At 48.9% G+C, this 23,906-nt stretch overlaps 1 protein-coding gene across 2 annotated transcripts in view; it reads right to left on the bottom strand.

The window, feature by feature from the left end:
* The window catches only part of LOC146776052 (uncharacterized), a 387,820-nt gene that overhangs the window by 96,392 nt on the left and 267,522 nt on the right, over positions 1–23,906 (bottom strand). The window contains exon 6 of one of the 2 annotated variants that reach the window (XR_014972118.1): positions 5,590–5,685. The exons of the other annotated variant lie outside the window; for it this stretch is intronic. The gene's annotated coding sequence lies outside the window, so the exon portion shown is untranslated. The remainder of the gene's footprint in view (positions 1–5,589; positions 5,686–23,906) is intronic. 2 annotated transcript variants of the gene reach the window in all.

The raw sequence follows: 23,906 nt of genomic DNA, 5'->3' as shown, positions 1-23,906 counted from the left end.
AGTGAGCAGAAGTCGGTGGAGCTGGGATCCGGACGGGTCCTGGTGGTACCCCTCCGCTTCCGAGATTTCCTCCTGGGCTTAGCCCACGACGTCCCCCTCGCCGGCCACCTGGGTCAGGACAAGACTTACAGCCGTCTCGTGACCCATTTTTATTGGCCTAAGATGAAAGCAGCGGTAGAGGCACACTGCAAGTCCTGCCCCACGTGCCAGGCCAGTGGGAAGAGTGGGGGGAAGCGCAAGGCTCCCCTCCAACTCTTCCCGGTCAGTACCCCCTTCGAACGAGTCGGAATCGACATCGTGGGGCCACTGGACCCCCCCACCTCCCAAGGTCACCGTTTCATCTTGGTCCTAGTAGACCACGCCACCCGCTATCCGGAGGCCATTCCCCTACGCACCATTACGGCCCCCGTGGTGGGCCGGGCCCTGATGGGGATCTTTTCCAGGGTGGGTTTCCCCCGCGAAGTCGTGAGCGATCGCGGAACTAATTTCATATCCCGGTACATGATGTCCCTGTGGCAACAATGTGGGGTGTCCTATAAGTTCACCACCCCGTACCATCCCCAAGGGAACGGCCTAGTAGAAAGGTTTAATAGGACTTTGAAAGGGATGATCGCTGGCCTAGAAGAGCCCCTCCGGCGTAAGTGGGACGTCCTGCTCCCCTGCCTCCTGTTCGCTTACCGGGAGGTCCCCCAGAAGTCCTTAGGGTTCAGCCCGTTTGAATTGCTCTATGGACACCCCGTCCGAGGTCCCCTCAGTCTGGTTAAGGAAGGGTGGGAGGCAGCACCCCAGACCACTCCCCGAGATGTGTTCCACTATGTCCTGGCCCTCCGGAACCAGACCAGGAGGTTCCGAGAACTGGCCGAGGCCAACCTGGAGGCGAGTCAAGAAGAAATGAAGCGCTGGTACGACCAGAATGCTACTCTGGTCGAGTTCCAGCCGGGCCAGCAGGTGTGGGTCATGGCCCCCGTGAAGCCTGGCGCCCTCCAGGACCGATGGACTGGGCCCTACAAAGTGGTTGAGAGGAAGAGTCAAGTCACCTACTTGGTGGACGTCCAGTCGCCTCGGGATCCCCTCCGGGTCCTGCACGTGAACCGCCTCAAGCCTCACTTCGTGCGGACAGAACTGAGCCTCCTGCTGGCCACCGATGCCGGGGCCGAAGATGAGTCGGATCCCCTCCCGGACCTCCTGTGTGTCAAGGAGCAGGATGGCTCCGTGGAGGGAGTGAACCTCTCCCCAGCCCTCACTGCCCAGCAACAAGCGGACTGCCGCCAGCTCCTAAGACAATTTTCCGACCTCTTCTCCCTGACCCCCCGGGTCACCAACTGGTGTGTTCACGATGTGGACACCGGGGACAGCCCGCCGGTGAGACACCGAGCCTACCGGGTCCCTGACCGGGTCCGGTCCTGCATTCAAGCTGAAGTCGCGAAGATGTTGACCCTGGGGGTGATCGAGCCCCCTGACAGTCCCTGGGCCAGCCCCGTGGTCCTGGTCCCGAAGGCAGCGGCCCCCGGTGTCGCCCCCGAGCTCCGGTTCTGCGTGGATTACCGGGGGCTCAATGACATTACTAGAGCCGATGCCCACCCCATTCCACGAGCCGACGAACTCATTGACCGACTAGGGGCCGCCCGGTTCCTCAGCACTTTCGACCTCACCTGCGGATACTGGCAGATTGCGCTCACCGAAGGGGCCAAGGAGCGGTCTGCTTTCTCCACCCCTGACGGGCATTACCGCTTCCGCGTGATGCCCTTCGGGATGAAAAATGCCCCGGCCACTTTCCAGAGACTGGTGAATAGGGTCCTGGCCGGGCTAGAACAGTTCAGCGCGGCCTATCTGGACGACATCGCTGTCTTCAGTTCAGAGTGGAGTGAGCACCTCCAGCACCTCCGGAGAGTGCTAACCGCCCTGCGCCAGGCAGGCCTCACAGTAAAAGCCAGCAAGTGCCAGATCGGGCAAGGATCCGTAGTCTACCTGGGGCACCAAGTCGGGAGTGGCCAGGTCGCCCCTCTACAGCCAAAGATCGACGCCATCCTGGCATGGGAACCACCCATCACCCAAACGGAGGTCCGAGCCTTTCTGGGACTCACGGGCTACTACCGCCGATTCATTCGAGGGTATGGCAGCCTTGTCGGCCCTCTCACTGAACTTACGTCTAAAAAACAGCCAAAGAAGGTGCAGTGGACGGCTGCCTGCCAGGAAGCTTTCGATGCTCTAAAAAAGTCCATGTGCACTGCCCCCGTCCTCCAGGCTCCCGACTACGCCAAGGAGTTCATAGTCCAGACCGATGCCTCCGAGCATGGCATTGGGGCCGTCCTGTCCCAAGTGAATGATCAAGGCCTAGACCAGCCCGTCGCCTTCCTCAGTCGGCGGCTGCTACCCCGAGAGCAGAGGTGGAGCACCATAGAGCGCGAGGCCTTTGCCGTGGTCTGGGCACTCAAAAAACTATGACCCTACCTGTTCGGCACTCATTTCAGAGTGCAAACTGACCATCGACCCCTGCAATGGCTCATGCAGATGCGAGGAGAAAACCCCAAGCTACTGCGGTGGTCAATCTCCCTCCAGGGAATGGACTTCACCGTAGAACACCGCCCTGGCACGGACCACGCCAACGCTGACGGCCTCTCCAGGTTCTTCCGCTTCAGCGAAGAGAACCCCCCAAGGTGATGGGCAGTTCTCTCCGGCTTTCAGCTGGGGGGGACGCATGTTGGACCCGGCCTCGTAGAATGGCCCTCCGTGCCCCCGCACCCCCGAAACCTGGTGCCTGCAACCCCAGCACCCGGCCCAGCCGACCCTTCCCACCAGGACACCCGCACCAACCCCGGACATCCCCGTCCATGGCCTCTCTCCTTTCGGCCACCCCGGGCCCGCGTGCCCACTCCATGCAACAAGATGGCCGCCCGACCCCAGCGCGACCCGGGCCTCGAGGCGCCACTCCGGCGGGAGGGCATCACGCTTCCAGGGGATGAGAGAGGGAGGAGCAGTTTCTATCGCACCTCTGAACTCCCCTGGGACGATGGGTTTCGATCGGCCCTCCGGCCTCCCTGCGGGCTGGCTCCATACCTGCTGGGTGTCTGGGACTCCTGCCGACCCGGCCCTGAAAGGATCAAAAGACAATAGCAGGAAACCCCGACCAGCGGCCCCCAGGTGACGAGACCCCTGCCTGCACAGACTCCGGACATCAAAGAGGGGTCGACCTATAACAAGGGGTGCTCTGAGACTGTCCGGGAGATTCGACGCTGGAACAACGAGAGCCTGCGACGTGTGCGTGGCTCCTGGAACTGAACCCACCTAAGCCTGCTGAGTGACTCGCGGCTTCCTGAAGATCGTAAGACCTCCGAACTTGTGCCTGGCCCTGCTGAGTGACTCACGGCCCCCTGGAAGATCGTAACACCTCCGAACTTGTGCCTGGCCCTGCTGAGTGACTCGCGGCCCCCTTGAAGATCGTAACACCTCCGAACTTGTGCCGAAGCCTGCTGAGTGACTCGCGGCTCCTTGAAGATCGTAAGACCTCCGAACTTGTGCCAAAGCCCGCTGAGTGACTCGCGGCTCCTTGAAGATCGTAAGACCTCCGAACCTGTACCTGAGCCCGCTGAGTGACTCGCGGCTCCCCCCCCCAGACTCTCACGGTCCCGCCGGACCCCGACTCCGACCACGTATCCCCCAGCTCGAGGATTGTGAGCTGTGCGCCGGATACGTCCCTGCTTGAACCGTTACCTGAGACTGTCCCGCTACCCCCTACCTTTCCGAGACTCTTGAGCCCGTGCTCACTTTGTACATATTTGCAGTGATACCTATCTGATAAAGCTTGTTTTCTGAGAATATCCAGTGTGGTCACTCTGTGTCGTGTGGTGCCAGAAGTACGATCCTAGTTGCGAGATTCCTCCCCCTGGGGAATCTCCCGCCAACGCCCGGCTACGATACTACACGGGTGGGACTCAGGGTAGTCAGGACCCCCTTCCGGGCTCCTCTGAGGTCGCCGTCTAACAGTTGCTCACGCTTGTTGGCTGTGTCTCTGGACCGTCTCTCAGGGTTGAGGATGAAATGATGAGCTGCTGATTGCTAGCCATAGTAGTTTAGGCACATCAATATAAGGAACATAAAATGCACATTTACTATTCTAATGCAATAATAATGAAGGACTTGACTAATCACTAACTAATCTCTGGAGTAACCTACCAAATCTAATACTGTGTCCTGAATGAGCTTCTATTCAGAAGCGCCTGCAATCACAACTCCTGCATATTTGGATATGAGCATCAGCATAATTTATCTAAACATCCATGTTTAGTGCTATGAATATATGATTGGAATATATGTTGTAAAATGCCAATAAAGATGTTAAAAAAATAACATTCTTGGCAGAGCCAGGAGAGACAAAACAGGAGTGAGTTTGCCTTGAACAACTGTACAAAGTGGTGCCGAAGTTCTGCTGGCAGCAAATGCACCTCAGTGAGGGCATTAGCACAAGGCAAGCTGCAAAGCATGTACCTACAAACTTCCCCTCCTCTAAACATGTGTTGTTGATGCTTGTCGAAGTTCGTGGTCCACCTAGAAGGGGAAAAGAGTGTGTGCCTACAGTCTGACCCTTTAATAAACATGGTTATTACAGCCACAACAAACAATTGGAGAGTGAGGTTGCATTTAACCAACTGTACAAAGTGGTACTGTGGGTCTCCTGCCACCAAAAACAGCTCAGTGAGGGCATTAGCTCAAGGCAAGCTGCCATAAACCTACAAGATGTCCCTAGGCTAAACATGTGTAGTTGACGGTTGTTGAAGACCCAGTCCACCTAGAGGGAAAAAAGAGTGTGCCTACAACCTGTCCCTGTACTAAACATTCATGTTATAGCGAGGAGATACAAAACGAGAGGCAGGTTGCCTTGAACAAACTGTACAGAGTGGTGCGGTGGCTCTGCTGGGAGCAAAAACACCTCAGTGAGGGCATTAGCTCAAGGCAAGCTGCTATAAACCTACAAACTGTCCCTAGGCTAAACATGTGTAGTTGACGGTTGTTGAAGTTCCTGGTCCACTTAGGAGGGAAAAAAAGAGTATGTCTATAACCTGACCCTGTGCTCCTCTAGTTGAAAGAGTAAGAACTAAATCCGGATTTCTAGAGCATATACCAAGATGCTTCCCAGGAGGCCCACAGATTTGGTATACCTTCTAGTCATGTGTAGTTGACGGTTGTTGAAGACCCTGTCCACCTAGAGGGAAAAAAGAGTGTGCCTACAACCTGTCCCTGTACTAAACATTCATGTTATAGCGAGGAGATACAAAACGAGAGGCAGGTTGCCTTGAACAAACTGTACAAAGTGGTGCGGTGGCTCTGCTGGGAGCAAAAACACCTCAGTGAGGGCATTAGCTCAAGGCAAGCTGCTATAAACCTACAAACTGTCCCTAGGCTAAACATGTGTAGTTGACGGTTGTTGAAGTTCCTGGTCCACTTAGGAGGGAAAAAAAGAGTATGTCTATAACCTGACCCTGTGCTCCTCTAGTTGAAAGAGTAAGAACTAAATCCGGATTTCTAGAGCATATACCAAGATGCTTCCCAGGAGGCCCACAGATTTGGTATACCTTCTAGTCACCGACTTACCTGAATGATGTTTCTTTGGTAACATCTAACAGTCTTGTCAGCATGACGTGATTGTTTATCTTCTTCACCTTCATCACAGACACCATGAAAGTGTTTCTACCATATGAAGAAAAAACAATGATTAAGTACTACTATTCACACGTCTCCAAATCACACCCATTCATTTCTTTCATACTTACCCTCTTACCACGCAGAGTTGGATAGCAAGTAGCGCTTTCAGAGGCAAAGCATCTCATTAGAAACTCTCATGGAGAACATGGTTGATATTAGTGAAACCATATAATGCTAAACCAAGGGCAATCAAATCATTACCCTGGTGGGTGGAAGGGTGGGATAGGGGGTAGAAGGGATAGAAGGGATAGGGGGATGGCAGGGATAGGAGGGAAGAAAACACTCTATTCCAGCCCTGGTGGGAGGGAGGGGTGGAAGGTAGGGATAGAGGTATAGGAGGGAAAGGAGGTATGGGAGGGATAGGAGGGAGGCAACACTGTTCCAGCCCAGGTGGGAGGGAGAGATAGAGGGATATGGTGGAAAGTAGGGATGGGTGAAGGTAACACTCTGTTCCAGCCCTTGAGGGAGGGATGGGGGGTAGGGAGGGATTGGGGGGATAGGGGGGGATAGGGGGAAGGTAACTCTGTTCCAGCCCTGGTGGGAGGGAGGGGTGGAAGGGAGGGGTAGGAGGGAAAGGAGGGATAGGAGGGATAGGAGGGATAGGATGTATAAGAGGGATAGGGGCATAGGAGGAAGGCAACACTGTTCCAGCCCTAGTGGGAGGGAGAGATAGAGGGATATGGTGGAAAGTAGGGATGGGTGAAGGTAACACTCCGTTCCAGCCCTGGAGGGAGGGATGGGGGATAGGGGGGGATGGAGGGGGATAGGGGGGGTGGAGGGGGATAGGGGGGATAGGGGGGATGGAGGGGGTAGGGGGGATAGGGGGAAGGTAATACTCTGTTCCAGCCCTGGTGGGAGGGAGGGAGGGATGGAGGGAGGGAGGGAGTGAGGGATAGGGGGATGGGAGGGATAGAGGGATAGGAGGAATGGGCAAATAGGAAGGAAGCTAACACTATGATCCAGCCCTGGTGGGAGGGAGGGAGGGGTGGAAGGGAGGGAGTGGCGGATTGGGGGATAGGAAGGATAGGGGGATAGGAGGGAAGGTAACAAAGTTCCAGCCCTGGTGGGAAGGAGGGACAGGAGGGGCTTATCGTTGTGTACCCACAGTTCTCTTTCTATACATTTATTCTTGTGTATATAGATTCACTACATCCATTTATTTTACATGTGTATTATTGCCATTTGATTTATGGGAACTTGCTGTAGCAAATATTCCCCTTTATTTGGCAAATATGTTGAGCTTTGTTCACATAGTATTTTGGTATACTAAAGTTTAGAGAGTCCTATTTTGATTTTTTGTTTACATTGTGTCCTGGTATTTTGAAGTCTTGCCCAGGTGCTCTGAAAAAAAGCAAGACATTTGCCCATTTCCCAGTTGATGGTCAATGCAGGGCAGGCTGCAGCACTGATCCTTTTGGATCAGTCTGCAGGCCTTGATACCATCTCTCCTACCCTGCTTACCTGTCTACTACAGGAATTGGGGTTAAAAGGCTCAGCATTAAAACTGCTGGCATCCTTCCTTAAGGGCAGTACTCAGACTGTGATTGTCAAACAATTCAAGTCAGAATCTATCACCTTACCATGTGGGGTTCCTCAGGGATTCTCCCTGAGCCCAATCTTATTCAACCTATAAGTCTCCCCACCAGTCAAACTGATACAATCTTTTGGGCTAGAGGCTACATCGTAAGCCTACAACACTCAAATAAGTGTAACAATCACTAAAGAAATGGAGGCCTTCTCTGCCAACTTTAAAAACTGTATGAAGGCAGCAACTAATTGGGTGGGTAAAAACTAAGACTAAATGGAAACAAGACAGATGTCTTGATTTTTGCAGCTAGCCCATCCATATGGAACAAGGTGGCCAGAAATGTTAGGTACTCTGCCAGCAAAACATTGGGAGTGATTGTGGACAATAATCTATTGTTCAACCTTCAGGCAACCGCACAGTGTGGACCTGCTTCTGCGTCCCAAGGTTGCTTCGGAAAAGTGTATCCTTTTATCCCACTACTGGTGCACAAACAAGTAGCTCTGGCTTACATCTCATCCAGGCTTGATTACTGTAATGCGTTCTAGCTTGACATCAACTAAGCTGCAGATGGTACAGAATGCAGAGGCCAGACTGATTGATTGATATTCCTAAATACCACTCAGTCTCTGCAGGATTAAGCAAGCTTCATTGGCTCCCTGTGAAAAAGCGCATTAGGTTTAAAGCCCTGTGTATTGTACAGAAAGCCCTACATAACTCAGGGCCTGGAGGAACCATAACAATGTTCCAATGTTATGTTCCTTCCAGGCAACTCCACTTTGCAAATCCAAATTTGTTAGTGAATTCCAAGTTCCGGATGGAGAGGCAGAGCCTTCTCGGTGGTCACAGCCAAGCTCTATAACTCCCTCCCCGGTAGTCTCAAACCTGGCTTTTAGACCTAAAAGGAAGGTTGCGATGACTCCATAAACAGAGCCTGTTATCCTTGCCGACTTCTCTTTCATCAGAACTAACCAGTCTTTAGCACCCTGACGCCTTTGGGCATTTGTTCACTCCTACAAACATTTAATTTCCTTTGTAAGAGGGTATGGAGGTAGACAAGCTCATAGATGGCATCTCTTATCCATTGTTAACTGCCTTCTCCATCCTGCTCACATGGTTTCAGGCAGCCTAGCATACTAAGGATCATGGTAGTTGATCATTGATATGGAGCAGTGACTCTAATCTAACTGAATTAGAAGAAGAGGCTCAAGCGATCACATCATCTGCGACACCCACCTATCCACTCTGCAACATATCTTGAGGGCACGTATGTTGTTGTGTACTGTGGATGATGTAGATTTATAGCCGTGTTTGGGGTGTGACCTGGGGAGCACCATGTAACAAGTAGAGGTGCGGTGAAGAGAAATGTCTAGTGTTCTACTATACCCCCAGCTTTTATGGAACCACAAGCATAATTACAGGTCGCTGGGGCAAGCAGGGCTGAGGGAAAGACTACCAAAGGACAGAAAATGCAGTGCCTTGGATGGGGGTGGGGGGGCTTGGCAGGGAGCAGCCTAAGATCTTTGGTTCCTGCCTGTGGAGGCACCAATGGGCAGAAACTGCCTGTGTTCCTGGAGGTGACAGCTCTCCTGAAAAATCTATTTCCTGGTCCACTGTTAGGAATGCAGGTTAGACGTTAAATCTTGCAGGCCTGGGAGTTGGATTAAAACAATGTTGGGGCAGATACAGAACAAGGAAGATTTATTTGAGACCTGTTCCAGCACATAAAAATAAAAAAAAGAACACAAGAAGGAAGGTAATCTCCAGGACAAATGACTTGCCTTATGAGAGAAAATGCTGCTGAGCTTCATTTATACCCTAAAACCAGACCTTAACAAGAAAACTACGATTACTGTAACAGGAGTATGGTCCATGGAGAAGAGGGAGGACCTCACAAGTTGCGTTTGGAAGGTGGAACATATAGCAGATACCACCTAGGCTCACCTACAAGCTACAGAAAGTGAAATACAGGACTCAACAAATCAGCTAGATGATTCGAGACACCCAGGGTCCGGACAACTGAAGACATGGTAAGGCTTGAGTAGTAAACTGAAATTCTGACTAGCCAGAGGCATGGGAACTAAGCGCCCTCCATGATTGCTCAAGGGGAATATTCTACACTCCAGGATAGGTTTCCTTTTGTAAGTTTTTCATTGCTCCACATGACCATTGGGTGACTGAGAAATTCTATATATGATTTTACAGATATTTTCTCTTATTAAGAAATGGTTGGTGTCTGTACCCTGCTAGGTTAAAGGTAGACTTCTGGTGAAGAACAATTGGATGGGGACTTGCTATATCTTCGATTGATGGTTTGGATAACAAAAACAATTTAGACATAAAATGGCTTAAAATCAAATTAGAATGAGAACGATGGGGAAATGAAAAGTCGCACTGAGAAAGTATTGTAGCAGGAAAGTTGGCATTAAAGCAAGACAGATATTACAGGCTCACCCACGTGGTAAAGGTTGAAAAAACAAATCCGTTAAGTGATAAGCAATCTTACACGCTCGGAGCTTGGGTATCAGTTATACACAGCGATTACCATGTTATATAACCCTGTCAATACAGAAAATGAATTTGCCTCCAACATAAGGTCTGAAAAAACTGCATCAGCAGCATCATGAAAAGGATACATGCCTGTAACGACACACTATCACTAAAACAATCAACTTTAAAATGTATATCGACATGTACACGTTCTCAATAATCAACTGGTCATTTCCTGAAAACATTTCAAATGTGCCATTAAATAGAAACTTATCTTTTTAAACACATTCCCACAAAAACCTCTGTCTTTTTCTGAAAAAACTATTTTTTCATTGTTACTAAATAAACGCATAACAAAGCTAATTTGATAAAAATGCTAGAATTTTACTCAAATACAAGCTTTCCATTTTAGTATATGCACACTAATTTGGTCTCCGAATATCAGATTCACATTTTATCTAGTAGCGTACTCTTGTACCCCACATGAATTTACACTGCCCCACGTGCAGGAACCAAGCAGTGACTGGATCATCCAATGCTCATTTGGTCACCCCAGGTGTCGAGTTTGACTGCCAGCATGAGTTATGTTTATGTCAGTAGATCTATAAAACTATCAGTAGCCCTCTGTCAAAAATGTTTTTAAATGTTAGTACGTGAAGAGCAAATATGTATGTCATATAAACGCGCTTTCCCCAAGAGGAGTAGCCCTTGTCTGCTGAATTCAGCTCTATTTAATGTCACTACTTTATGTAAGGGTGAGCGAAATTGCACAATGTGTTCCCAAAAAGCCATGTAAATACCATAACAATTTAGTGATATTTCTCTTTTTTTTTTACATGAGCGCACACTTCAGATAAAAAAAACCTCATGGGATACCAGAGAGTGGTGTAATGAAAAAATGTCTTTTGACAAGAAATCTTCTGCAAAAACCAGGCTTGCATGCAAGAATAACTAACTTGGGTAATGGAATATTTCCAGTAATTTTGGGAATTTCAAGTTACACAAAATGTGAGCATTACACAAATTTTGTCAGCATATTTAAAATATCGCCCAAGACTAATGATTCAAAGTAACTTGAGATTTTGAACAGTCCCTACCTTATACTCAACTTATGCATGTGGAAAGAGGGCTGGTGTTGGCTACAAACTCCACCCCTACATGGTGCTTGAAGTGTGTCAAGATTTTCAAAAGAATGATGGTGTACATTGTAGGAGAGTAGGATCTGCTTCACATGGGTACCCCCACTTTTTGCTGGTGTTTCACTGTTTTTCGACCTTAGTCTGGCTGTGGCCCTGCTAATCAGGACCCCAGCCTAGCTGCTTCCTCTCTAAAATGGTTTCCATGTACATTAGGTACATATCCAAGTAGATTCTGGTGTGCCTTATAAGCCCCTAGTATATGGTATACTATGTACCTAGGGCATAGGTACCTCAGAGGCCTACCAGGGGCTGAAGCATGTGTTATGCCACCCCTGGGAAGCACTCCAAAATGGCACCACAGGTCTGCTACAGCAGCCTAGGTAAGGGTGTGCTTGCACCCCTTACTATGGTATAGGCTACCTATATCACTACTGTTGGACCTGTCCCTTTTGGCAGGTTCACCCCCAAACTTTTTGCATTTATCCTGGCCTTTTTCCCTATGTAGTGTTAGTAGTTTTAGGCCTATAGGCACTTTTAGCATTGTGTCCCAGTGTAAAGTGCGTGCACTCTGTTACATGTAGTGAAACTGGCCTGCCCTCCCATAGGATTGCATGGGGGATATGTGTGTCCATGGTAGTTCCTGAGGTGAGAGGAGTGCAGGGGCGAGTTTGGTATGTGCAAACTCGTGGGAATAAATGCTGTGCAATGGTGTGTGCAGATTTATGGTGACTGGTGGGGAAGTACCACTTCTAGAAATTGGCATGTCTGTATGCTGAGTGATGTGAATTGCCTGTCTGGCTTGTGATTGACAGGAGCTGAGAGGGCTGGGTAATTCCAGGAGCCAGGGTGAGTCTGCCCGGTGGTGATTGGAGAGATCTGCATGTAGATGGGAGGGAGGAGTTGCACCTGGGACCTGAATAGGGCTGGGCCTTCCCTTCACAATGCTGGCTCCACCTCCTGTGGTGCGTCTGTTGTCCCTGGCCTGTCCAGTAAATAGAGAGGGGAGCTGGGCAAAACAAAGTGCTCCTGAACCAGTTGTATCTGGTTCTCCCCTTGCCCTACAGTTGCAGAACAAAGGAAAATGCTGTATAAAAGAAGGGGCTGTGACCCCATGAAAATGTTCTTGTTTTTGGACTGGAATCTGCCAGGGGCGTGCTGGGGCCCAGGGGAAGGCTTGCCTCCCTGGGCCCTGCCCTGCCACTGGATGCCTGGAATACTGGTTTTGGGACCTTTTGCTCAGATCCCCCAAGACCGTGGAGGAGCATGTCCTGATCCTAGTGCCTGGCGATCGCTTATCTCATTTTGCTGCTAAGCACTTTATTTTTTTCTAAAGAGGAGCGCTGGATCGTCGCAGCACTGGGCTGCACGTCGCCTCAGAGGGAATCCCCAGCGTAGGGATTACCCCACATTTGCCTTGTCGAGCAGGAGCCCACCCCACCTATTTCCATGATTGTAATCGGGTGCCCACCCCGCTTATGGCCGTCTCCTCATGCCTTAATTGCGCGGGTGCCCACCCGCGACTTTGCCAGGATTAGATTGAGCGGGTGCCCACCCCGCTTGCTATTTCTTTTTTTGTTTTGTACGGAGGGAGCCTACCCCTCATTGCCCCCGAGATCGCTGCCGCCATCCGCGGCCCACCTGGTTGTGGGCGGGGCCGCCGTACGGAAATGGAAGTAACCAGCGCAACGTGTGGCAGCGAGGTTGCAGGAAGAGCGGGGCTCCCGTGAGCTGGTGGGAGCCCCGGTGCAAACAAATGGTGGCCGAAGCTTGGCGGGAGCCTACCCCGCCTTCGAGTGCCCTGCAGAGTGCGGCCACGGTATTTGAAGTCCCGGTCCCAGGAGAGGGCCCGGGCAAAGAGCAGAGCACCTGGGAGCTGCTGGGAGCCCCGGGTAAAGAGAAGAGGCTGCCGGCACCAGAGCTGGACCTCCCCGTGTGGAGGAGGAGAGGTCCCATGCACCAGCCTTGACCGAGACTGCCCGCAAGGAGGAGAGTCCTGCCTTCGGCCCAGCCGGTGAGTGAAGAGGGCTGGGGGGGGAAGAGGGGACCGAGGCACAAGTACCGGCGCCTACCGCCTGAGTGGCCCCACATGGCAGAGGGCCACTCCATCGGGGGCGTCTGTTTTGGGAGCCAGCCGCTCCAGTGCTTGGGGGAAGTTTTGTTTTGGGCACAAGGGAGCCCAGAGGGGCCCGTGCCATGGTCTCAGTTTCCCCAGTTACCAGTGTGCAACTGCAACGATGTGGGGCCAGTGTTATCTAAAGCGCCAGTCCTCTTCACAGTGTTTGGGGGCCAGTTCTTTCTCTAAGTTTGCGCACAATTACGTCTGGAGCCAGTGTGCTCCAGGGGACATGAGGTGTAGAGCCTAGGTGGCTCCAACGTTGGGCACATCTATTTCCAGGGCCAGTAAGAGCCCCTGCCCACATCTTGATATTTACAGCTGCGCAGCAATTAGTGCCAGCTGCATTGTTTAGGCCCCCATGTTATGGTTTTTAGCTACCCAGCAAGTAGTGGGTAGTTGCAATGTTTAGGCCTACGCAGATTGCGCACCCGTGACTTTCGCTGCTCTGGCAGCGGGCCCTGACTCTTGGGACATCGGGTATTTGAGCCCCCCCTTTTTGGATGGCCAGTTGGCCAGGGGGAGTGTTAGAGTTATAGGGCGCCAGGCCCTACTGTGATTCTTGGGTGCTGGGAAATGTAATGTATGTAGAATGATTTACACACCTGTGTTGATACCTCTAAATGTGCGTTATGATCATGAGGTTGGTTCGCATATAATGGTTTATGCTAGTGAGAGTTATTCCCTAATGTAGTTATACTTAGGAGGTTAGGGTTTAATGTGTGTAGACTTGAGAGAATTGCATAATGTGGTTATGTTGATGAGGTTGGCGTACAATGCGTTTGGTGCCTAATGTGATACTGTGCATAATGTAGTTTATGTTACAGGCGGATGCTAAGAACAGTGATTCCCAGTGTTTATGATCTGCTGTACTTTTACTAAGTTCGCTTTGTGATGGTTCTGACAGTGGTCCATGTGGCCCTGTCATGTGTACATAATCCCTTGAAAATATTGACCAGTGCCAGTTGGCACAGTGTATAATATGTGCTCACTATTCTAATGTGTTATGATAATACAAAGACTATTTTTATATAACCTTGTGTGGAGTTTCTTTTGTGGTGGGCCTGGGATGTTGTCGCTGGTGAGAATGCAAATGCTTTACACATTGCCTCCGGGATAAGCCTGACTGCTCGTGCCAAGCTACCAAGGGGGTGAGCAGGGGTTATCTTTGGCATGTAACTTCCTTGCCCTGACTAGAGTGGTGGTTCCTGCCTGGCTTTGGCACACGCCTTAGCCAGCCAGAAATCACATTTCTAACAACTACCATTGCGCACACATATAAAACCTACAATTCACTCCTATGGCAGGCCTTAACAATCCTGAAGGGAGTGCGCTTGGTTTTTATGTGAGAGGGTGCCCCTGCATGAGCAAAATCCTTCTGCAGTGTTCAGAGTACCTTCTCTGATGCTGTTTGTGGTGCAGCCCAACCATATACTCTTAAGTGCATTATAACCTCGCGGTAAATGCTAACTTTGGGATGGCTGCACGGAAACATGTTCTGTTTGGTGTCAAACGGTTTGGAATACTACACCCCGCCAGTTCTGGCGGCGGGGGAAGCATTCCACCCTTGTAGAGGGAGAGATGTTCACACTGGTCTAACCCAGCAGGACTTTCTACAGCTCTGGCATCACAAAATGGATGCCTCTGCCACAGATACGGGTCTGGCCTCCTGCTGCTGACCGCAACGCCGGCAGGGGAGGCCTGGACAATAAGTTTCCTGTCCCAGGGAGGTGCAACCACCTCCCCAGACAGGCAGATGTGTATTGGGGCTGGACAGGAGCACTCTCTGGTGCTTTGAAGTCCTGCACTGGGGGCACACTTGGTGTCCCTGTGCATAGTCCAGTTCAAACTGGTTGCAGGGGCTACCTGCCCCTGCTCTGGCGTGAAACTGGACAAAGGAAATGGGTGTAACCACCCCTCTTTCCAAACCCTCCCATAGGTGGGTCCCTAGAGTATGTCCAACCCCTAAACTTTGTAGAAGTATGGGAACCCAGTACTTGCACCTTTAGATTACCCTGGAAGAAACTCTGCAACATATATCCTGGACCTTCGATGCTCTACTTTGCTTAGAAGACTGAAGAAATCTCCCTTGGGGACAAGGAGCGACTCCCCTGCTTGGCAGGCACCAAAGAAGCAACTGACTGGTCTGCATCACTGAAGCTCCTGCCGAAGTCTTTGCATCACCAGAGGTGGATTTTCAGACTTCCCCAAGGCTACCCTGAGTCCACAGCAAAGCTGAGGCCCGTGGCTATCGTGGGTGACGTAGAACTGTGACCACTGGACATCGTGAACTTTTGCAACACTACTATCTTCTGGGACTTCCTCGAAGTTGTGCTTTGGGCTCCGAGTAGCCCCAGCCTTGAGCACCTCCTACACTGAAGATTGCTGGCCTCCACTCCACGAGTGACCCGTGGGCCAGTTTCAAGTGCGACCGCTCGAGGCTCCTTCGCGATCGCTAGCCCGTTGGCTAGTAGATCCCCACGAAGGCAACTCCTAATTGGGCTTTTCTGGTTGCTCAAGATGTGCCATGACTTACCCTTGCTGGGTGAGTCCCTCAGACCTTGATGGTCTGCACTGCAGTCCTTTCTCTGATTTCCAGTGACTTGCCGTTGCCAAGGCTTGTTGGGTCCAATCTGGTCGCTGACACCACAACACTCGACAAACTTTGTGGGACAGCTCGAATCCAGCTCCTGGTTGTCATCGGCACCTCCTGGACCTCGTGGCTGAAGAGTCAAGACACCCATCAACTCACCTGAAGCACCCAACATCTGTGGGCATTGGTCCATCCTGCCCTCGGGCACTGGCTAGTGACCCAGACTCTGTCCCCTCTGCTTCCAGGTTCCTTCCATCCTAGATCCAGGCTTGGATCTCTTTGGACACCTCTCCACTTCACGGAAGCAGCACTTCTTCTCCAGCTTCCATTGAAATAGACGACACAACCCAACACCAAAAGACACCTATGCACCCGGCTTCCCTGGTTGAGGTAACACGAGTACTCTGGTGCTCCCGTGGGTGCTAGCCCTAGAAATTCCTAAGTCCAAAAGGGTTTGGTCCTAACTCGATTGTAAGTGTCCCTAAACTTTAAACTTCCAACCGCGACATTGCCCATAGAAGCCAACGGGAACCCGCGGTTGTGTTTACACACTGCACACGGCCCCCATGGGTCCCGTGTCACTACCTTGGGTGGTTCCTTGGGGTCCCAGCAATTATACAGGCTCTAGGCCTTGTGTCTAGTTCAGTCATGGTTCTTATACCACTTTATCGGTATATGATTTGGTATGCCCCTAGGGCCCTAACGTGTATTTGTGCTTTTACTATCGATTGCTAACTTGTAAATTAAGTACTTCGAACTCCAGTCTCAAACAGACTAGAGGGGTGTGTTATCTTAAATACATGTATTTTAAATATATACCTGGTGTGGTTGTCCTTTCGTTTGATCATTCAAGAGATTATAGACTGGTAAAACAAGCTGCTTTACATCCCTTCAAGACTTAGCCTGAAGGCTGCTCTCCATAGCTACCACTAGGATAGCTTTCATATAAGGTTGTCTTTAACCATTCACCATAAGGGGTTGTTTGGACTGATACAAGGTGCCCACTAGAACTAGTGGACAGCATATATCAGGCCACCTTCTCACAATGACCCTCTAAAAGCCACAGTACAGGACATTGTCTGCTACCTGCTTAGTTTACAAAAAGCTAGTTTAGCGCACACTTTCATATGGTTCCACCTCTCTCCAGTTGCTGCCTACCTCTAAAATAGACAGCATCTCTCAATTTTTAAAATTTTAACCATCAAAGCTTTCATGGAAGGACTCAAATTAATTATTCCAACACGGGTTCATCCAGCACCCTCTTGGAACCTTAACATCTCTATATATAGTGGGCCCCTCACTGACAGTCAAAGTGGGTATTTCGGTGTACCAGCGGTTTGAGGGATGGTCTCATATTATAAATGTGCCCTTCAAGGGAGGGCCTGGCTTGGCAGTTCTGCCTGTACTGCCAACCCATGAGGAGCAGAGTCAAAATTGATTTGCATATGGCTCGGTATAAACTGAGGCGGCATGGTGAGCACAAGGAGGATGGGTTGGAATGCTACCCAGAGCGATTGCCCATGGTTAGACAAATTGCAAGCATTCTGCCCATCACCGTTTGTGTGTTTCATGTACTGCCCTCAGTGGCATGGGTATGCCCAGACGTGGGGTCTGTGCTCCATGTGTCACTGGAACCAAGGGGTACCTGGCTAATGAGCCCATACCCAGGGTGAGACCGATCCTGTGTTGGATGTGTTCTGGTTCAGGGGGGACCTGGTTTGGCGGTTCGGGCTGTACTGTTCCCATGAGGAACAGGAGCAAGACTGATTTCCAGCTGGGTGGGTCCAAACTGAAGTGGCATGGTGAGCAAAAGAAAGATGGGTAGGGATGCTACCCAGAGCAAATGGCAGTGGTTAGACAAATTGCAAGCACTCCTCCCATCACCTTTTATGTGTTTCATGCTAAATTGATGTAATGTTTCACAAAAAAAACAATATCTGCAACAGGTTTAAATAAACATTTGCATTTTGCCAATGTCTATGTAACAAGGCATTCTGATAAAATGTTATCTATTCATAATGCTTAAATTCACATATTTACCTGTTTTAAACTAAGTGCACTGAAAAGTTAATTTTCATATTTGCTAATGAAGCAATTAAGAATTTGACTTTGAGCTACAATTGGAAAGCGATCATGGAGTCAAGTCCAAAGAATACATGCTATCTTTTCGAAAATTTACTTTTTTTTTTTTTTATTTGTCCAGGTACCAAAAACAATATACACTTTACATTTTACAATCACATTCGAATAGTTTATACAAAATAAATAATATAGTTCTGTAATTAACATACTTGGATCCTATTAACTGAGCAAAGTATTACAGATTAGATTCCCTCCATCTTTTTAATGGAGCCCACAAATTCTGTCCCACTTCTCTTCTTTTCCTACCCCAATGAACAAAAAGGGAAGATTCAATATTGTGTATACCCAAAAGTCTTGCAAGCCACATATGAAACACCGGCGCTTGTGTGTCTTTCCAGCCCGCGGAGATAAGAATCCGAAGAACCGAAACAGCAATAAAAACAAGGGCTTCTGCTTCTTTATTCAGCCCCAACTTACTGTCCATTCCCATTATCATAAGAGTAGGGGATAAATTAATCTTAACTCCTAACAGCATCTCCAAAAATTTCTCAATTTCCCCACGAATTACATTTAGTTTCTCACATTGCTGAAACATGTGTACTAAATTTGCTGGCCCTTCCTGACACCTAGGACAGTTATCATTCTCCCTTTTACCCCAAATAAACAATTTCTCTAGCGTAAAATACAACTTAAACAGGGTTTTATATTGTTGGGCTTTCAAATTTGTTGAGCGAAACAACCTCATAGCTAACTGAAGTCGTCAATTATGTGTCATGGCTGATTCGGTACTGTGACCTGCACGGAAGCCTGATTGAAATTGGTTAAGCAGGTTGAATTGATCAATGTGCCTGTTAAGCTGCAAGTTAACACATTTTTCCAGGAGTTTAGCTAGCATAGATATGTTCGAGATCGGACGATAGTTATTAGGGTCCGAGGGGTCAGCTGTTGTTTTCTTTAGGATAGGCGATACCGGACCTGTTTTCAGGCTGTCTGGAATGAGACATTGAAGGAGGGACGTATTTATGATCTTGGTCCAGAGAGGTAGTACAAGGGGAATGAAGTCTTAAATAATTGGCCGGGAGCAGGTCTGTGAAATAGAGAGGGTTTCAGAGAGGTTAGTGCCTTTAATATGGCGTTTTCACTGCAAGTGTTGAAAAGGGACCAAGTGGCGTTTTTGAGGATGAATTTTGGGAGGATGTTAGTTTGTGTGCCAGCGGCACAGATTAGTTCTTGTCCAAGTCCGAGATGGATAATAGGTCCTTGAGTAGATCTGATTTTATGGATTCTGTTTTAGAAGCCAGAAGGAGGCAAATTCTTCACAGGTGGGTAGAGTAAAAGGGATGGCGTTCGGGAGACTGGGTATGTTCTTGGTTTGGGTATTGATAAGATCAAAGAGCTTTTTGGGGCGGTTCTTGGCTTGATCTAGTTGAGTCCTGAAGAAGTCTGTTTTAGATTTCCTGATTTTCCTAAAATAGGAGTTTCTGGAGCATCTTACAAGCTTGAGGTGGTCAGCTGAGGGTGAAGCTCTCCAACGCCGTTCAATTAATCCGAGAGAGCGTCTATCTTTATTTAGCCTCCCATCGTACCAAGGTTTTGAGTTTTTTGTGGAAGCTCTTTTCAGTTGAGGCGGTGCTATGTTATCAAGAAGGTTTTTCATGGAGTGAAAGTAGTGATTGGTCAGCCCCTGGACATCGTTTAGGTCATCCGGGGATATAGAGAGTTTGAGTTAGTAGATGTTAAAGGGATAGAGCCAACGTTTTTCAGGTTTCTCCTCCAGATCTTAGTTCTCAGGGGTTGTGTTGGGAGACGTTTGACCTCTTCCAAGACTTGGAAAGAGATAATGTGATGGTCAGACCAGTCGCATGGGAGGATAGAGTGGAGATGTGTGGAGTCCACATTTGAGATTACTAGGTCGAGAATCGCACCCTTTGTCGTGTGTAGGGCTGTTACATATTTGGATGAGATTAAGGTCTGCGAGGAAGGCTTTGAGGCTGTTTACCCCAGGGTCGCTCAGGTCATCCCAGTGGAGGTTGAAGTCTGCCAGGAAAATTTGATTATTTTGATGGCTGTAATTTGACAACGATATACATTAATTGTTCTATGAATGTGAGGTTATCTCCGGGAGGGTGGTAGAAGGTGTGAAAAGAGCAGCATTGATTATTACTGGCGATGTTTATGCAGAGGTATTAACAGGAAGAAAAAGCAGGGGCATTGGAGTTGGACACGGTTAGGCTGCGGGGGCCCCTGCAAATGATCTGGTGAGTGCCCCGGGACCTGACCCACCCCGGGGCTTAACAGTAACGAAGCGCAGGAGTCCACGCTTCGGTTTTTTAATTTTCTCTGCAGGATTCACAACCCCATCGCAAATTTTGCAGTTTTTTGAAAAAGCAAAATGCTTTATTGGCCCTGGGGGTCCTTGTGGGATCCCCTGAGCAGGCCTAGGGGGTCAGGGTGTTTCTACCCTGCCCCCTTTTCTTATTTTTCAACCTTTTTCTTGTGACTCCTGGTTTGGAGTGTTGGCAGTTAATCGCAGTTCAGCTCATGGTCGGGAGGGTTTGTGAATCCACCGTGGCCACAGATATCAAAACTTTCTTTTTTAAATTTCTCAGCAACTACTGAACGGATATACACCATTTAACAAAGGGTTCTTTCTGAACCAAGGGCTACCCTTTTGCCAAATTTGGTGCAATTCCGTTAAGCAGTTCGTGCTGTAGCTTTGTCTAAAGTTTCCTATAGAAACATTACATGGGGTTAACGTGTTTTTGGACCCCCCTTTTGTTCTCGGCCCCCCTTGACGAATCACCCCGAAACTTTCAAGACAGGAGCTGACCGGAGCGCCCCACTAGTTTTGAAAATGTTGCAAAAATTCGTCAACCGGCGCCAACGTTGTTGGGAAAAGAAAAAATGCTTTTCCTATGGAAACTAGGTCCCAACTATAACTATCAACCGGCGACCGCTAGTAGGTAATATATATATATTTATTTTGAAGTTATACAGCGCACTGCATGTACGATTCACATTATTTCAGAGTGCAAGCTAAGGAACGCAGCTACTTTTAATCAAAAGACAAAGGACGGGGGGGATGGTGGACACAGATGACCCCTGGTAGTTCTGCGGTTCTGTTGGAAGAATCTAAACTTGTCCGTTTCCAGGAGCTTCCTGAAGCGTAGATTGAGGGATAAAAATCATTTATTCTGTATATTCGTACAATGGTATGTTAGCACAATGTATCTAGGACTGTATTTTGATAATATAAACACGAGATATGATTTAGCAGAAGCGTTATTTCTTTTGCTCTGTGTATATATGATAAAAGGGCCGAAAACCATACTGCCGCCATCCTGGTTTATGTTAGGCCGCGTGTTCAGATCACGTGGTCTCCTTTGCCCACCATCTCCACGATTTAGTTCGTACCAGCCCAGAGAAAGGTTAGCTGTATTTACGGCCGAGGCCCAAGGTCACATCTGCTGTGGGGAGTATCAAGCAAATTCCTTCAGGCCCTGGGACGGGAAGGGAGTCACCCTGCCGAACTCCTCTGTATAGATAGCAACCCTTTGTGTAAGACTGAAACTGAACACTGTATGAGCTCATCCAGGAGCCCAAGGCCTAACTGGTACTTTTCCACTTGTAAGGCTCTGTATGTAGGTAGGACATGCTCTGATGTGTTTAACATGTCCTAGTAGTGAATTACACCCAATTTCGTGTTTCACTACTGAAAGGCTACCTGTTCTCCATAGGCCAAAGTGGGAGGTTTTGGCTATTACATTCTATAGTCCTAACTGACCCACAGAACATGGTAGAAAAACGAATTTAGCATGCCTGAGCTCAGAATATTAAAATACATCTTTTAGTGAAGGTTATTTTTTATATATTCTGTATTTGAAACTACCACTTTGAGAGTATAGGTACTTCCTTGCCTAAGCCTTCCAGTGTGCTCTGCTATTATGTGTATTGGCTGTCAGTTTTGGAGGGACAGGGCAGGCTGAGTCAGACCTAGGTTGAATAGAGAGATCTGCGTAGGTGTGAGGGGAGGGGTAGCTCCTGCACTTGAATAGGGCTGTGCCTGGCAAGGTGAATGCTGGCTCCACCTCCCACTGTGCGTCTGAAGGCAGACCCCCTCTTTCTGAAAGGAAGGATGCAGCCTGGTCAACAAAGTGCTCCAGGGCTGGGCAGAACTGGTTCTGGTTGGGTTCAGACTTGTGGCTCCTAAGAACAAAGACTTTGGGGGTATAAATATTTGTGCCCCAACCCCTACAATTTATATTGCTCCTGGACAACAAGAAGAACCTCTGTCCGTGTGACTACAGGAATCTGCAGGAGAAGGACTGTCCTTGTGCTTGTGTGCTGTTTCTGGGACTGGCCTGCAGTGGTTACTACTGGACTTGGAAGAAGTGGAAAAGGACTTTGAAGGAACTTTTATTTTGTGGCTACAGCAATCACCCAAGGGCTAGAAGAGAGCTAGCCTCCTGCAGGAGTCTCAGGCACACCAGACTCCACCACCAGCCTCCTGTTTCCTACCAGCGAGGATTTCTATCTGCAGGTGAGGCTCCTGTGAGTGCCAGGGCCTCTAGTTCTACTGCTGAGAAAAGAGTGCTGAAAATAGTCGCTGAGCCCTGTTAGCGTGCCGCTGCAGTTGGAAAGTGTGAGAAAAATCGCTCTGCTGCCGCCGAGCGCTCGCTACCGGAGATCGTCGCATCACCTGTCAGCGGGCCTGGAAACGCTCGCTAACCCCGAAGATTGTCGCATCGCCTGTCAGCGGGCCTGAAAACGCCCGCTATCCCGAAGATCATCGCAGAGCCTGTCAGCGGGTCTGAAAACGCTCGCTAACCCAAGTTATTGAATCGCCTGACGGCGGGCCTGGAAACGTTCGCTAAAGATCCCAAGATTGTCGCCTTGCTTGTTAGCGTACCCCAAAGCGCTCGCTAACCTCAAATCATCGCACCAAGCTCATTGCTGCGCGGACGCCGAGCGTTCACCATTTTCCCCGCATAGCATCAGGATCGTCGCTCCCTCGCGGAGCGCCATCTTCTTCTACCGCAGCAAGATCGCACACGCAACAGGCTCGGTGCATCATCCTCCCTTAGCGGCAAGGATTTTATCGCATTACCGGCTTAGCGTGAATTAGTTTGTCGCTTTCTCCTGCCCGCAACCCAGCGCATCATCCTCCCTTGTGGCAAGAATCCAACGCATCGCTGGTTAGCGTGAGGAAATTTATCGCTACAACTCCTTAGCGACATTTTTGTTGCTTTGCTACAGAATCCAGATACCTTGTGAGTAAAAGGGTTGCAGAGACCACTGCATTGAACTGATCATTTTGTGCACCTTGAACTATTTTTGCAGCATTTTTAAAGTAACCCTATTTTTCTAGTATTGTGGATTTTTACTGCTATTGGTCTTGTGATTAAGTCTATATAAATATACCTATTTTTTATAACTACTTGAGTGGTGTCCATTTGTAGTGTTCCTCATTGTATTACTGTGTATGGTCATAAATGCTTCACACACTGCCTCTGAGATAAGCCTAGCTGCTCGTGCTACGTTACCACAGGGTTGAGCAGGGGTTGTCAAAGGGTGTAGACTGCTTACTCTGACTTAGGAAGAAGGGTCCCTACTTGGACAGTGGCCAGCCATTGCCAACTAGAGACCCCCATTTCTAACAATCAAATCAAAGCTTTGGTCAGAGTCAAAGAACTTCCCTGATTCTTTGCTTTTAAGTGGATGAGTGAGAAGCGTGTTCAGTATTTGTTCAGAATTTTGTTCGGTATGACACTGTGCTGACAGATTTGACATGTAACTCTGTATTGTAAGTGTAACTGTAAATTGTATTTCAATACCGCTCACTACCCCTGACGAGGTGCCGAAGTACTTTGCGGTGAGTAACCCGCTACTCTGGAACCCAAGATTAGAGGTTCATAGTTAGTAGTTCAGTCATTTCTTCTTCCTTTTTTGCATTAGTTGTGCTAGGTTTGTGCCATTGTGTGTTTAGTAGAGTTTAGAGTAGGGACTGAATGATGGGAAAGGATTTGAAAGGGAAGTAGTAAGATATTTTTAAAGGTAGTGGTTGTGTGTGCCAGTTGGGTGACATGGCTAAAAAAGGAGGGGGAAGTTTGAGAAGGATGTTTGGGGGTTCCTAGTAGTCAGAAAGGTTTGGGATAAGTCAGAGAGAGGAGGTATAGGATAAAGGTTGAAAGGTGGATTTTTTAAATGAATAAACAGGAATTAGCTTATGCATACACATATGCACGACACTTGGTAAGGTTGTAT

The sequence above is a fragment of the Triturus cristatus genome, chromosome 12 (genome assembly GCF_964204655.1).
Source record: "Triturus cristatus chromosome 12, aTriCri1.1, whole genome shotgun sequence".
In the NCBI taxonomy this organism is placed as follows: domain Eukaryota; kingdom Metazoa; phylum Chordata; class Amphibia; order Caudata; family Salamandridae; genus Triturus; species Triturus cristatus.
Note: the sequence above shows the minus strand (reverse complement) of the source record. Positions and strands in the feature narration are given on the sequence as shown.